General features: G+C 40.9%; 1 protein-coding gene and 1 non-coding gene across 2 annotated transcripts in view; both read right to left on the reverse strand.

Annotated features, from left to right (window-relative positions):
* Window positions 1–14,703, reverse strand: part of ERC2 (ELKS/RAB6-interacting/CAST family member 2) — a 612,577-nt gene that overhangs the window by 450,290 nt on the left and 147,584 nt on the right. The gene's annotated exons all lie outside the window — the stretch shown is intronic.
* On the reverse strand, window positions 10,710–10,785 carry LOC148091458 (small nucleolar RNA SNORD72). The gene has a single exon (XR_015715746.1). It is a non-coding gene; the product is annotated as a small nucleolar RNA SNORD72 (small nucleolar RNA).

Below are 14,703 nucleotides of genomic sequence, written 5' to 3' on the forward strand. Positions count from 1 at the left end.
GTCACAAGCAACCATTTATAACAATGTGTTCAAATGCCTGAACCTCTACCAGCTGCCTTCCTAATAAAAAATAACATCCTCTCAGATGTAGCATTGAGGTTTGCAATTTTCAGATTCACAACCAATAAATTAACACAATCCCAGGACGATGACCTTCTTAGAGCAAGCTCAAGAAAGGAGCTAAAAAGAAAATCAAGGTTTATTCCAGATCTTACATATCAAGTAAATGCAGAAAGTAGGGCGATTGCAAATAGTATGTCCCCCTGTCTTTGTACACACTGGTTATCAAGCTTTGGTGTGAATCCGAATCACCTGGAGGGCTCGTTAAAACGTATGTTGCTGGACCCAACCTCAGAGTTTCTGATTCAGTAGGCCTGGGATGGGTCCCGAAACTTTGGACTTCGAACAAGTTCTCAAGTGATGCTGAGGCCGCTTGTCTGAGGACCACGCTTTGATAACCATTGCTCTAAAAAATTCCCAATATGTCAAAGCCACAGCTAAGAAGATTTGACTGGACACTAATCTCTTTTATTTACTTCCAGCAGGGTAATGATTGATGGACAATGATGCCTGCAAGATTTTACCATATGATTTGCAAATCCAGCCCTAGATAGTTACTGTATGAATCATTTCCCAGCCATGCAGAACTTCCAGGAATTCGTGGACACCAAACCACACACTTTTGAAAGCCTTCCCTAAAAGGAAAGCTTATGAGAAGCCCAGAGGATATGAAGTAAAGACACTCAAAAATAAATTCAACAATTACTTCATAGCAACACTGTCAAACTTTGACATAACCAAAGGCCATATGAAATATACTAGAAACTAGCTACACAGCAAAACCTAAGTAATTCAAAAAAAGCAAGATGGCCTAGCCAAACTGTGGAAAAAAATTTTTTTAAATAAATAAATCTTAGTACGTCTTTAAAAAACTTTACCACAATTGATGACAAATAAGAAAAAGGAGGAAAATTCAGTTAACTTGCTCTACATTATAAAACGCAAATAAAAATTCAGAATTATGACGCCTACTCAACCAGATTTGCATTCCTAATGCAATGAAGTAAATATTTATTAAAAGCAAACTCTGGGCAAGGCACTGTTCAATGAAATGCACTCCTCCCCTCATCCCCTACTCAAGAGTGTCCATGGCATGAGCTGATGAGTGTCCTAACAGGAAAACAAATATACTGAACACAGAAGGAAACAGACCATTACCCTGGGGAAATCAGTCCTGAGACAAAGCTGTAAGAATGGAAGGGCATCCCAGGTGGGAGCACAGCAAATACCAACTAATAAAAACAGATGCAGTTCAGGGCATGTTGGGGGAAGGCTATGAAATGTGACCAAAGTGGAAAATGCCCTTGGAAGTATAGTGAAGGGTCAGGCTATTAAAGTGGGATTGTGTAAGACCCCAAAGACAGCCTATCCGAGTTTGGCCTTGCATCACATTTAACAGGCAGCAAGTGAAGAAAGGTACACCCTGTACAGAAACAAGAGTACCCCTGTGAGAACGCAGAATTCAGGCATAAATATAGTAGTAGCAATACTAGATGCCAAGTATGAAAACTTTCTTGAGGTCCACACAAAATGGTAGAAAAGGAAGTGGCAGAGATCAAGGGTTTGACTGCACACATTCTCACTTTCCCCATAATCAGGTACCAGGCAGGAGTGCGGGATGATCCCCAGTCGAGGCACCACAAGGGATTCTAATACAGCGCCATCTATTGGAAATCATTTCTCAATCCAGCAAACTGTATTCACCGTTCTCTAATATCAGTAGAAATGGCAATGAAAACTTAAGCAAAGAAATTGCAGCTGAAACGCAGACAAACCAGGGTGTTGAGTTCCATGACATGTGCTTTTGTTCTCACTTGTGAAACCTGCTTGTCCGTGGTATCTCTTCAGAGGAAAGACCCACGGATTCCGTGGCAGCAGGACAAAGGAGACAGGGGTGGTGGAAACCACCAAGCCTTTTTGTAGAGGCCAATGTACAAAGTAACTGGACCTGTCTGAAATTATTTATCTACAGATATCATTCTAGTATTAAAATGAGTATAAAGAGCCAAGGGGGGGGGGGGGGGAGTGTACTCTAATGAAGTTCTCCTAAAGGGGCACCTTCATGGTCACCACATGGCCCAGGCCACTGCTATTCTTGCTCACCTTAGGATTACAATAACCTCCAAGTGGCCAGTTTGCTTGGGACAGATCCAGTTCTGTTGTCCCAGCACCCTCTTTCAGTCTCAGAAATGCCCCAATATGGACGACGTATAGTCACTCTACTTCTCATTTATTCTCACCTCACTTTAATACTTTCTCCACATCATAGGAAAATTATACTTATTACATTAATACAGTCCCTGATTCCTTCCCAGCTTAAAATCTTTCCTTGACTTCCACTGTGTTGGCACCAAAGGCCTACCCTGCTAGGCCATTCTTGCACCTTTCCTTCTATCCATACCAGAATTCTTTAGTTCCTCAAAGACACCAGAGATTTCTGCCCTGGGCCCTCACACATGCTGTTCCTGCTACGAGGAATGCTCTTCCCCATCATCTGTCCCTGCTAATTCCCACTCAGCATTTGAAACTCAGTCCACAAATCACTTGCTCAGGAGAGCCCTCCTTGAGCACCTCCTCAGACTATGCATATGCACTTCTATTTATACCACAAGTGTGACTAAATGCTTGTGTGTCTCGTAGTTTAATGTCTACGTCCATGGAACACAGCTCTCTGAGGACAGAGATTATGATGGGGTTTATTCACCATTGAATCCCCAGTGTCTAGAACAGTGTCCTCCACATAGTAGGTGCTCAATTAGTATTACTGAATAAATTAATTCACTTAGATCACATGTTACAATTTTTTGGTGTAAAAAAATAAAGTCAACATTTGATAAAAGACTTTATTTCATTCACTGGTGTAGAAATTTCCCGTTGCTGCTGTTACAAATTACCACAAACTTAATGGCTTAAAATAACACAAATTTTCTGTCTTATACTTCTAGAGACAAAAAGTCCGAAATGAATCTCTCATATTATAAGCAAGGTGTCAGCAGGACCATGTTCTGAAGGCTCTAGGGAGAATCCTTTGCTTTTTCCAGCTTCTACAGGCTGCCCAAATTCCTTGGCTTGTGGGCACATTCATCTCCAAAGCCAGCAATTGCATTACCTGGACATCTTCGATCACCACATATGCTCTGACTCTCCTGCCTTCCCTTTTCACTCACAAAAATCCTTGTGATTAGATTACATTGGGCTCACCCAGATCATCCACGGTAATCATCCATCTCAAGATCCTTAATTTAATCACATCTGCAAAACCTTTTGCCATGTACTTTAACATAATCACAGGTTTCAGGGATTAGGATATCCACATCTTTGTGGGAAGGGGCATATTAAAAACCTAATTTGCTTTTAATGCACCTATCCCCTTACATAAATACTAACAACAATAACAGGGATGAGAATCTACTATAATTCTATCTCTTAGAGAATCACTACGAAAACACGTTTATAGACAAGGCAAAGAGTAGCAGCATGAAAATAAACACAATTCACTCTCTTCTTGGGACAATTTCTCAGGTACCAGACACCTCAGATGATTTTCTCAGTTCAAAGTAACTGCTTTAATAGCCAATGTGGAGTCGTTGAAAAACGGCATATACAACTGAAGAGAATACCTTTCCGTTGAGTGAACCCCTTTTTATTTTTATAAGCTCAACTGGGTATTTGGAGAACAAAGAATTTAACTCCATTAAAATCTGTGTTTTATACCAACACCCCAAAAATGCAATTCCATGAGCCAGACTATTACTAATGTCAAAAGTTTTGACTCGCCTGGCTGGCATGGCTCAGTGGTTGAGCATTGACCTATGATCCAGGAGATCGTGGTTCAATTCCCGGTCAGGGCATATGCCCAGGTTTCGGGCTCGATCCCCAGTGGGGGTTGTGCAGGAGGCAGACAATCAATGACTCTCTCATCATTGATGTTTCTGTCTCTCTCTCCCTCTCTCTTCCTCTCTCTGAAATCAATAAAGATATTTTTTTTAAAAAAAAGGTTTGACTCACAGTTCTTAACAATTTTGGGACCATGGAATTTCTAGGATATTCAGGTGATTTGGAGTATTTTAACAGAAAGGTTTCAGTTGGGATGAAGACACTGTGACAAGTAGCTGCAATATTTTTCTTTATAGGCTTGAAACGATTCATTCTCCCTGGTTTCCTTTAGTTTACGCCTTTCACAAAGAGCCTCCCCTGCCCAGAATCCTTTGATCTATGTCATCTCTTTCCCTTCTCAGGGAACAAGGTGTGCTCAAGGCCACATACTACATTCATCTAAAACCTGGTATCTTCCCTTAAACCCACCACCATATACTGAGTTCTATCCAGAAGAGTTTGTCCCTTCCAGGTAACTGCTTATCTATGCAGAAAAGCAAGTTGGGTTTTATCCAAAGACCACATTTTCTGTCTCGTATTTCTTAGGTTTGGCTTTTCTTCTCCCTCTTTTAATTTATTTTTACCTTATACATCCAACAATCATTCTACAAATATCACTGAATACCTGCTCAGTACCAAGCTGAATACTGAGCTGTAATAGTGAACCAGACAGGGGGGAGGCAGAAAAGGGTAAAGGGGGGATTAAAAAATTAGTGAAGAAGACAGATATGGCCCCTGTCCACATGGAGCTTGCATTCTATTGGGAAGACAAAACTAAATAAATAATTATACCAGCAAGTGTCACAGTGATACTGGCCATGCTAAGTTGTAGTATAAGTCACAAAATGGCTGCACATGGGTAAAACCTGGCCAAGAATTTTAAATAGGTGCTGATATTTTTTAAATAAGAAAATTTTACAATAAAGTAAGGAGGCCCGGCCGGGGGTGGCTCAGCGGTTGAGCATCAACCTAGGATCCAGGCGATCGGGGTTCAATTCCCAGTCAGGGCACATGCCCGGGTTGTGGGCTCGATCAATGACTCTCTCATCATTGATGTTTCTATCTCTCTCTCTCCCTCTCCTTTCCTCTCTCTGAAATCAATAAAGATATATTTAAAAATAATAATAATAATAAAATAAAATAAGGAATTTCTGCTCCTCTTTTTTAAAAAAATGACTAGAATTGAATAATAGCTGTCCGTTTCAGATAGGACACACGACTTCTGATTCCACAGTCCTCAGCACTCCGTCTCCCTGACACTGAGCCACAGTTCAACCACTCGTCATCATATTTATGACACTGTTTTTCCTACAGGCCTGTGCTATCGAAGAGAGTAGCCGCCAGCTACATGAGACTATTTAAATTTAAGTTTTAATTAAGGAAAAGTTCAGGTCCTCAGTTTCACTAGCCACAGTAACTCAATAGCTACCATGATGGACCAGGCCGAGACAGACCATGTCCATCATCACAGAAGGTTTTGCTATCAACAGTCCATTTCATTCTCTACATCACACACTTGGCTCCCATGGGCATACCAGTTTGCAAGCCCTGCTATGGGATGATATGAAATTGTTTAAAGAGGAAAACCAAATTGGGTCTGGAAGTTCAAGGAAGGCCCCCTGTGGAAGTGACCGTGGAGCAGGGATATGAAAGACATGCCAATGTTTGTCGGTTGAAGGTAGTGGGAGGAAAAGGGATCCAGGCAGAGGGAACAAGGTATAAGGAGATCTAATGTGGGGATTTATACTCATAGAAATCTTTCCTGATTATCTTAGCCCACTTCATATCTCCTTACTAAAACACATCCTTGTTTAGCGCATATCCAAGCAGTAGAAAGCTACGTAGAAATTCAGATCTTTAGATAACACTGCCCAGATTTTTCCCCCCAAGTTTCACTTGAAAAGCCATCTCCATTCAAAGGGCACAGACTTTTCTTCCTCCCCAATTTAGGATAGTTTCCACTCCTGAGGCTATCAGGGCCCTAAACATGAAGGCCATCTACCAAGCAGGCCATTTCCTGGGGGCCAATGCTCCTCTTGAGTGAGTTCCACTCAATATTTTTCCTTTCTAAAGGACAGCGGCTGCTCTGTGGAGGAAGACAATTTTCTTTTTCTTGTGTTTTTATTTTTAAGAATTTGCATCCTCTGTGAAAATGATGTGCTTTGGGGGTTGTTTCAGAGCTGATGCTGCTGAAAGCCACATTTTTGCGAATAGCTTCTCAAGTGCTGAGGCCTATTTATTATTTGATGCATTTTTTTGGACCCTCAGTAGTAAAAATATGGAAGCAGTTCTGATCTTTCCACTAAGGAGACCTTGCTTTTCCGGTCTAGGCAACCAAATGACAACTATTTCTGAAAGCGTCATTAGTTCTGTTGGGAACAGAGAGGAAAACAGACGACCTAAAACGCTCACAGCTCAGGGGTAAAGCAAGACATGTAATCCCTACAATCAATGCAAAAATAGCCATATGTTACAGGTATTAAATGAACAACCAACACACGTGTTGGTAAAAACATCAAGGGAGTCAACATATGCAGACTACAGGGAGGGGAGCCATCTCTCAGGCAGGTATCCCACTGACCTCTCAAAGGAAATCCAGGGGCAGCATTTGAGGCAAATACAAACCCAACTTGTCACTTCCCAGCCTAAGCCCTTCTGCCCACTTTCCTCTCACAGATCCTTGAGACCAACAAGACTTAAGATTTTATTCCCACAACAGACTCCCAAATCCACAAATATCTGCCCATACCTAAAGCTAAATGTTATGCTTCATTAGCCTGGAACTTCTCCAGCGTCAGTGGGGATCTCCATCACGCCACCAGGTGACGGCATCACCCTTCCTGGACTCCACATGTGTTTACTGCAAGAAGAAATATAAAATCCTCCACACTCAAGCCCTTCCAGTTGGCCTGTCTACTAGTTGCTTGTACTTTCATCTTGACTGTGAGGCAACCTTGTTAAAAATTTTATTTTTCAGGTGCCACCACAGATAAATCAGCCTTTTGATCAGGGAAAAGACCTAGTGAAATTAAGAAAGGACACATTTTCCTTTTTCTGGGAAGGTTTTGGGGATGTCAGTCACTGTAAAAATCTCTTCTCGGGAATGCTGTCCACATCTGCAAACTGTTGCTGTAGGGCCTAAGCAGAAATTCACTTAAGAACAGAGCTCTGCTCCCTGATAAGCAGTGTTTCCTGGAAAACACCAGCCCAGCCTCCTCGGCTGAACTAGAAAGTCACGTCGCGTTTCTTTTTTCCTACGATGGGACAGAAGGAAGTGATTCACACACCTGAATTCCCCAAGAAATGGAAAATTCCCCGCTGGAGAATGTTTTGATAGTTTTTCTTTCTTTCAAAGTCACAACGTCCGTGTGAGTTTAAGAGTTCCTTAGCCAACAAAGAAAGAAAACCTAAGATGGGTTCATGATAATGTGAATAATACGTTACTTAAATGAGTTCTGTCTTTTCATTTCTTTGCTCTTTTTGCATTTTATCAGTAGCAAGCATGTTTGTAAATTACAATGTAGATGGAACCAGTGTATAGTTTCTGAAGGAGATAGTATCATGCTTGCACACCTAGTTAGTTGTGTAATGTCCAAGCCCCAGGACCTCTCTTAGACCTGGACCAGAGGGGCCATGTCCTGGGCCACGCACGTGACAAACCTCAAAATGCAATTGTTCTTTTCAATCTTTAAGGTGAAGTTTTGTTTTTATTTGATAATCTCCTGAGCCAGTGGGAGGGACTCCTTAGCTGAACTTGGCCCCCAGGGCAGAGGGTGCTGAGCTGAGAGCCCCTGAGAAGATGGACCACAGCCTCTGCCCTTACCAAGGACAAAACCGGTTGTAGGTGTCCAGATTCCCCAGGGAACCCTGCCCCCCCCCCCCCCCCCCCCCCCCAGCTCAGAGGAGGTATCTGAGAGGAACTAAGAACCCTCTGGAAAGCCTGTGTCAGACATGTATGGCCTAGAGGCAGAGAACCTACGTAACCTACCTCTCTGGGAAGCTGGGTAGGTCATGCCCATTTTGGATTGGGGGGCTCAGGGATCTGGGCTTGGGTCGGCTCCCAGCCTGCCCTGTTCCAGTAGAACCATGCTGCCAAGCAGGCTCACAGGCCACACGCCGGTGCTAAAGAGACCAAGGCTCCTTCAGCTCCAGACACTGGCTGCAGCCCCAGGAGAGAAGGCAGGCAAAGCTTGATCACACAGGCCTTTAGCATATTAAGGTATTTGGTCTGTGGGTCTCCATTAGCACTTGCGCTGGCCCCAGAAATGGGAGGGGCATCCTGCCTCTGGTTCCTTGTCTAAAATGTCATTATACTTTTTGCTTAAGTACCTTAAGGTAAAGAGAGGTAAAAATTACAATTCAAGATGTCAGGGAAAAAATAAATAAAATAAAATTTATTTTTCCAGAGTTATTCCAAGAAGAAATCTTTGAGTGAATTGCAGCTTCTGGCTTGCCCTTTCCTACCTCTCAGGTTGCATGCCCTATAAAAAGAACGTCATTAAGTAAAACTATGGTTTGCAATGCTTAGGGACACACACACAAAATACCGCAAATACCACACTGTAAAATTCTCCATGTGGCATAAGAATCACAGTTTATCACTCTCTAGTGATCAATTGGCAATTAATATTCAACCACCGCCTTGCACTGAAGACCTCTTCTAAAATACACAAGAGGCAAAAACTATTTCAAGACTCAGCATTCAAATGATAACTTTAAAGAGAACAAATAAAGCCATGCCAAAAGGAGCCCAAAACTACACACATTGAGGAGAATCTACTATTATTACTTAGAAGCATCAACTTAAAAAATACCTAGAGATGTGAAATCTGAATTTTCATTTTTTTAATTTTTTTATACTAATTACAAAGACAGATGTGCTTACTATTCACCATGCTTAAGCCATAAGCACAGTATAAGAAACAGTTTTCCCCTTCCAATCGGAAGCATAAATAACGCTTCTATATTATGTCGTATTCCCATACATCATGGAAATGGTTGGAACGTATCTCTGGCTACTGTAAATCATAAATACAGTTAAGCAGAACCTCCTTCTTGAATGAAGAAAACAAGCACATAGCAATGAAATCTGGAGTCATACACGATTTGAGTGTGAGTTTCTCCATAGCCCATTTTAATTGATTTATATAGACAGGAAAAAGGGGGAACATTAAACCTTTTTACAAACCTTCCCAAGCTCTCCTAATTAGGCCAGTCTTGCATAAAGAACTTCATAGTTTCAGAAAATCTGAGAGCAATGAAATTAAAATGAGATAAATTGGGGAAAACACACATATTCCAACACCTGTTCTCAAATTCTGTGCTTCTAACAAAGGGAAAGTTATAGGTAATAGACACAGAGGGCTGTGACCAGGTTCCTCACTGGGCCACAAAATGGTATTTCTGCAATTTCTGTCCATAATTTACCTTTATGAAGAAAATCTGTGAAACAAGCCAAAAGCATCAAAGAGCACAGAAAAGGCCATGCTTGACATGAGAAGTTTATTTAACAGAACATTAACTGAGACGTGTAAAGTAACCAATCTCTGTCAGGATTTAAGGTATTAGTTTTTTAAAAAAAGCGTTTGAATCTTTATTTAAAATGTTCTCAGAATCTTTCTGTCTAGCAAGTTGCTGAGTAAATATAAATGTAAAAACTAAAGTATCTAAAGTAAATGACACTGTTCTAGAAAATACAGAAGGCGGTACTAAAACATCTACCATAGCCCTTCAGAATCTAAGCCACCATTGATTGCAAGGCACATCTTCATTTATATCCATAGAGAAAGAAAAATCTTGTAATAATAACACTATCAAGTGTGAGGTGCATCCCAATTTCAGAGATGCTGAGATGTGTAAAGTAAGTCATTAAAATAGGAAAAACACATCCAACTGTGAGACTTGAAAAAGCCAGAATGAACTTTTGTGTATAATGGCCACTTAGCAAATACTTGTAGAATAAGTGAAAAAATGAACGACTTTATAAACAACTAAAGTCTTGGTACAAAAATGGACTGAATACGATTTCTGTAAGTGGTCATAGGGACAGATCGTTCTCCATCAGCAAGCCTCTCCCTTGCTATTCTGGCCCAGCTTTCTCTCCTAATCAGAGTTTCTACGATGTTGCAGTAAAAAGCAGCAACTCCAACACTGGTTTTAAATACATATCCACATATAGACACACTCAGCCTCATTCTAGAGCAGGGGTCAACAAACTACGATGAGCACTAAACCCTGCTGCCAATGTTATAAATAAAGTTTCGCTTGAACAGAGCCATGTTTTATGTATTGTCTACGGCCGCTTCTATCATGCTACAATGGCAGAACCGAGTAACTGCAAGAGACGAAATGGCCAGAAAGCTTGATATATTTATTATCTCGCCCTTTAAGAAAAAGTTTGCCAAACCATGCACTAGAGCATAAGGCCCTAAAGGGCAGGGACCGCATTAGAAACTGGACTCACTCTGCCAGCAGTAATGGCGCCAAGTAAAAAGCAAATTAATGTGTGCTTGGGGTAGATTTTAGTACACTAAGAGCACCACACCTCTGAGTAAAGTTGAAAGGTCTCCTGACACACATACCTTTTCACACATATCTTTATTAAGGCTAATTTCCATTTCCAGAGGAATCTCTTTGCCCTCCATTTTACCTTTCCTTTTATATATTAAGATTTAGTATGTAAATCGTCCCACCCTAGCTGTATGACTAACGCAGAGACTAACTCCATCTATCTTCCTGATTAAGTGCACTGAATACATATTTTAAAAAACAGATTTTTATGAGTTAAATGCCGAAATCAATAAAGAATTCATATGTTCAGACATTTATTTTTTACATCACTCACTGAATAGATGCTTTGAGGATCATCAATTGTCCTTCACACAATAAACAATACATACAAAGAAGCATTAGCCACCTGAGAGTAAGTGAAGGCATCAATCATTTCCTAGTTAGGCAGGTTCTTTGCGCTACTCTAGATGAGGAGCTACCAAAGAGAATTAGACACAGCCCCCACCCTCACTAAGACTTAGTCTCCTTAGACTCACTTTAAAGTAAATAGCATGATAGTAAACAAAACCTCAAACTGATGACAAGGGGAAGATACACTAAGTTATTCAGTAGGGATAATTGGGTACTTACACTGTGCAAAGTTCCTGGGGCAGATGGAAGGATGTACAGTCATGGCTCCTTACCTTGAGCTGCATACGATTCAGGGACAAGGGTATTGGTGTGACCAGCTCTAACAAAAGGCAAACCAAAGAAGAACACAGGTCTTTCGGCTCCTGAAGAGGAGGGATTAATTTTGAAAGGACTGGACGTTTAAGGAGGAAAAAGAAGATCTCATGAAGATCTTCTTGAGGTTTTGGGGTGCATTTTAAAAGAGAAGAAGAAAACCTTTCTGAGTGAGGGAGCAATAAAGGCACAAAGGTGGGGAGGCACAGTGCCTGGTGCATCTGTACGTGCTCAACAGGGGAAGCTATTATTATACATTCACCAAAGGTGCCTATTCTGTGCCAGGCGATATATCTGGGAGTAAGACAAGTTCTCCTAAAAGACAGAAAAACTGCCTCTAACCTTGACTTCATATTGTAATCACTGGTCTAAGGAGAGCACTGTGTGGGTGAGAAATATGGTGGGAGACAAGGCTCAACACACAGGTTGGGATCTAACTGTGAAGTGCCAGGCCAGAGAGGTTAGATTCTATTCTAAAGAATATTTGTAATTTTTTAAATATCTATATGATAAATTAAATGTGTATATATTTAATATATTGAAAGTTCTGCTCACATTTGGGGGCACTGGAGATCATTCTAATACCAGTTGGTTTTATAGCAAAGCACAGGGCAAAACATGAATTGAACTCACTATGAAAAGTACCACTACTCATTCTCAAGTGCATAAACTTGATCTTTTGAGCAACAGAAGGGACCCAGTGTACATCAGTACAGCAGCCAATGTGCCACTAGCTGTGGATTAGAGGTTATTTCCAAATGACTCTCACTTTATACATGCTCTACACAGTTGGCCAGACCTGTATTTGTGTGTTAATGAAAACACACCTTTAGTTTTATTTAAAAAGCAACAAAAGTTCCTCTACTACCTGAATGCTTCTTTATAAGGTAGCTTCAAAAGAAGCACGACAAACATGACTTGTAGCAACTTAATTCCCAAACAGCAGCCCCATGGCTTTCTCAAGCATGTTCCACCAGGTGATGGCCTAGGTGGGCTATTTTTCAGAAGTCAGCTTCCTTTGCCTTTCCTCAGTGATACTTCTTTCCTAGTGATCACAGTAAGTCTACTCCCCAGGTGAAATACTTATCTTCATATCTTGCCTTTCCATGACATACTACAGCAATTTAATATTTAAACATTATTTAAATATTTTACAAAACAAAAATAAAAATATTTTCATGGCTGATTTATCTTCACTTACATGTGCTTATAAGGCTCTAAACCGGGGCTTCTCAACCTTGACACACTGACATTAGAGATCAAATAATTCTTTGTTGCGGGGGCTGTCCTGTGCTTTGTATGATTAGCAGCATCCCTGGCCCCTTACCTGCTAAATGCCAATAGTACCTACAACACACCACACTGTGGCAACCAAAATTGTCTCTAGTCATTGCCAAATGTCCCCTGGGAGGTAGAATCATCCCCCCTTAATAACCACTGATCTAAACTCATTTGTTCCCCTTTATGGTAATTGTAAAAGGTAGCAGGCATTGAGTTTTACTATTCGCCATCCACTATTCCAATCATGTTAATAAGTTAACTCATTTAATCCTCACAATACCCCATTTTAAACATGAAAAAATACTCAGAGAAAATAAGTGTCTTGTCTGAGACAGAACCATTTATTGAATCTGAGTCCACTGATGTCAGAACCTTGGCTCTTAACTACTGCACCCTTTTGCGTTTCTGGAAAGGCATAAAATTGACAGCAGTAGACCAGGTACAGTACCTCCCTGTCTTCCCTATTTTGTGAACCAACACACATTTAAGGACATATCATCATTCGCACAGCAGGAGCTCTTACATCTTTCCAGGAGTAAAATTCAACTATTTAACAACTGGTGTAGCTCGGGCACGGACCAAACCATGGTCATAAACAACACATATGAGTATGCCCAGCCATTTCATGCCGCAGGCTAAAGGTGATCTGCATTTTCCTCAACTGAAGTTTTGTTTTGCCCAAGCAGGCACTGCCTTGGTCAAAAGCATACATTCATAGAGCACCTACAAGGCACAGAGCACCAAAAATGGACATGGATACTAAAAAAAAGTAAGAGATGAGATCCTTGCTTTTAAGAAATTTGAAATCTCATGGGGCCAAAGCACCCAGTTATCAAATGACTGAAGAACCTTTGGGCACCCTCCATTCACACTACAGGCTCCTGCACCCCAGAATCAATCTGGTCTCCTACCAGCTCCTACTCCATAACCTTAGGCAGGCGACTTCTCTCTCCTCTTTGGCTTCTTGATCTGTAAAATGAAGACATTCAGTGGAGTAAATGAGGAAAGTCATGCAAAGCTTAGCATACTGATAAAAGTGTTCTGTATATTTCAGTAATTACTACAGGCTTTCCAGAAGAGATGACTTTTGAGTTGAGTCTTGGTCTTGATGGCAAAAATAAACCCATGTGCCTCTGTCTAATACTTTTTCATTCTACCAATTAATTTCTTTTTTAAAAAGTGGGGAGTCACACAATTCAATGATACGCTGTGTGGACTTCCTGTTTATAACTGACATGCAACTTAAAGAACAAGCTGCCTTTGCCTGTCAGGCATCCAGAATCCAACTGATTGATGTGCTATTCTTTGCCACTTGAATCTTTGAGGTCCCTGAACTATTTCTAACAGCCCTCCTACCCTTTTCAACAATTACACAAACGTTTGCACCAGCCTCAACTGCTAAAGCGAAAATATGTTTTCATCTACATGCTTCCTTGCAATAACTAATCCTGCAAACACAATAAAGTAAATTCCAGGCGGAGCTGAATTTTTTACAGTATTAGTTATAAACCCCTAAAATAATTTATAATGGAAATTCTGAGATGTCCTTCACTATGAAGGATATTGGTCCTGGGCCCTGCGACAGAACATGTGTTCACAGGCACACACAACTGTATGTATGCAATACGCATACACAGAAAAGGGTTCCTTTCACTTAACTCAAATTTATTCAGAACAGTTTTATGTTATTTATTTTCATAAGTTTTAGACAAGATCTTTTTTAGCACATTACAGAGGCCTGGAGGGGCTTTCTGCATAAAAGACAAAGCCAAGCACTGTTAATGCAAAGTATAGTAACTCAGTGTTTTGAGAAATACGGCCAAACAGATTTGAATATGAAGCCATCAGGCCAAGAAACCTTGGTGTCTAGAGCTGAGAGCAGAATTGGCAGTTGAGTTCTCATTATCAGGAGATTTCTTGCTACCTTGTGGCCTCTTGGCCTAGCCTGATTCAACCTTACAAAGATTCAATGCATGCTCCACAAAACATCTAGGATGGAATATTTCAAATCGCTCGCGTAGTGATAAAACATAAGTCATGAAAGACTGGATCTGCAGTCTGTGCTGGGCCTCTATGTGATATTACTTAACTTTAATCCTTCTAACACTCAGTTTGTTCATCTGAAAATGCCATAGAAATAGCATCTTCCTCTTGCTTCCTCTTGGAAACATGCCCACGTCTTTCCCACCCCCCACCCCCAAGTTACTGTTGCCTTTCTCTCTCTCTCTCTCTCCCCTAAGCTCCAAGGGCCCT

The sequence above is a fragment of the Miniopterus natalensis genome, chromosome 15 (genome assembly GCF_054644295.1).
Source record: "Miniopterus natalensis isolate mMinNat1 chromosome 15, mMinNat1.hap1, whole genome shotgun sequence".
Classification (NCBI taxonomy): Eukaryota; Metazoa; Chordata; class Mammalia; order Chiroptera; family Miniopteridae; genus Miniopterus; species Miniopterus natalensis.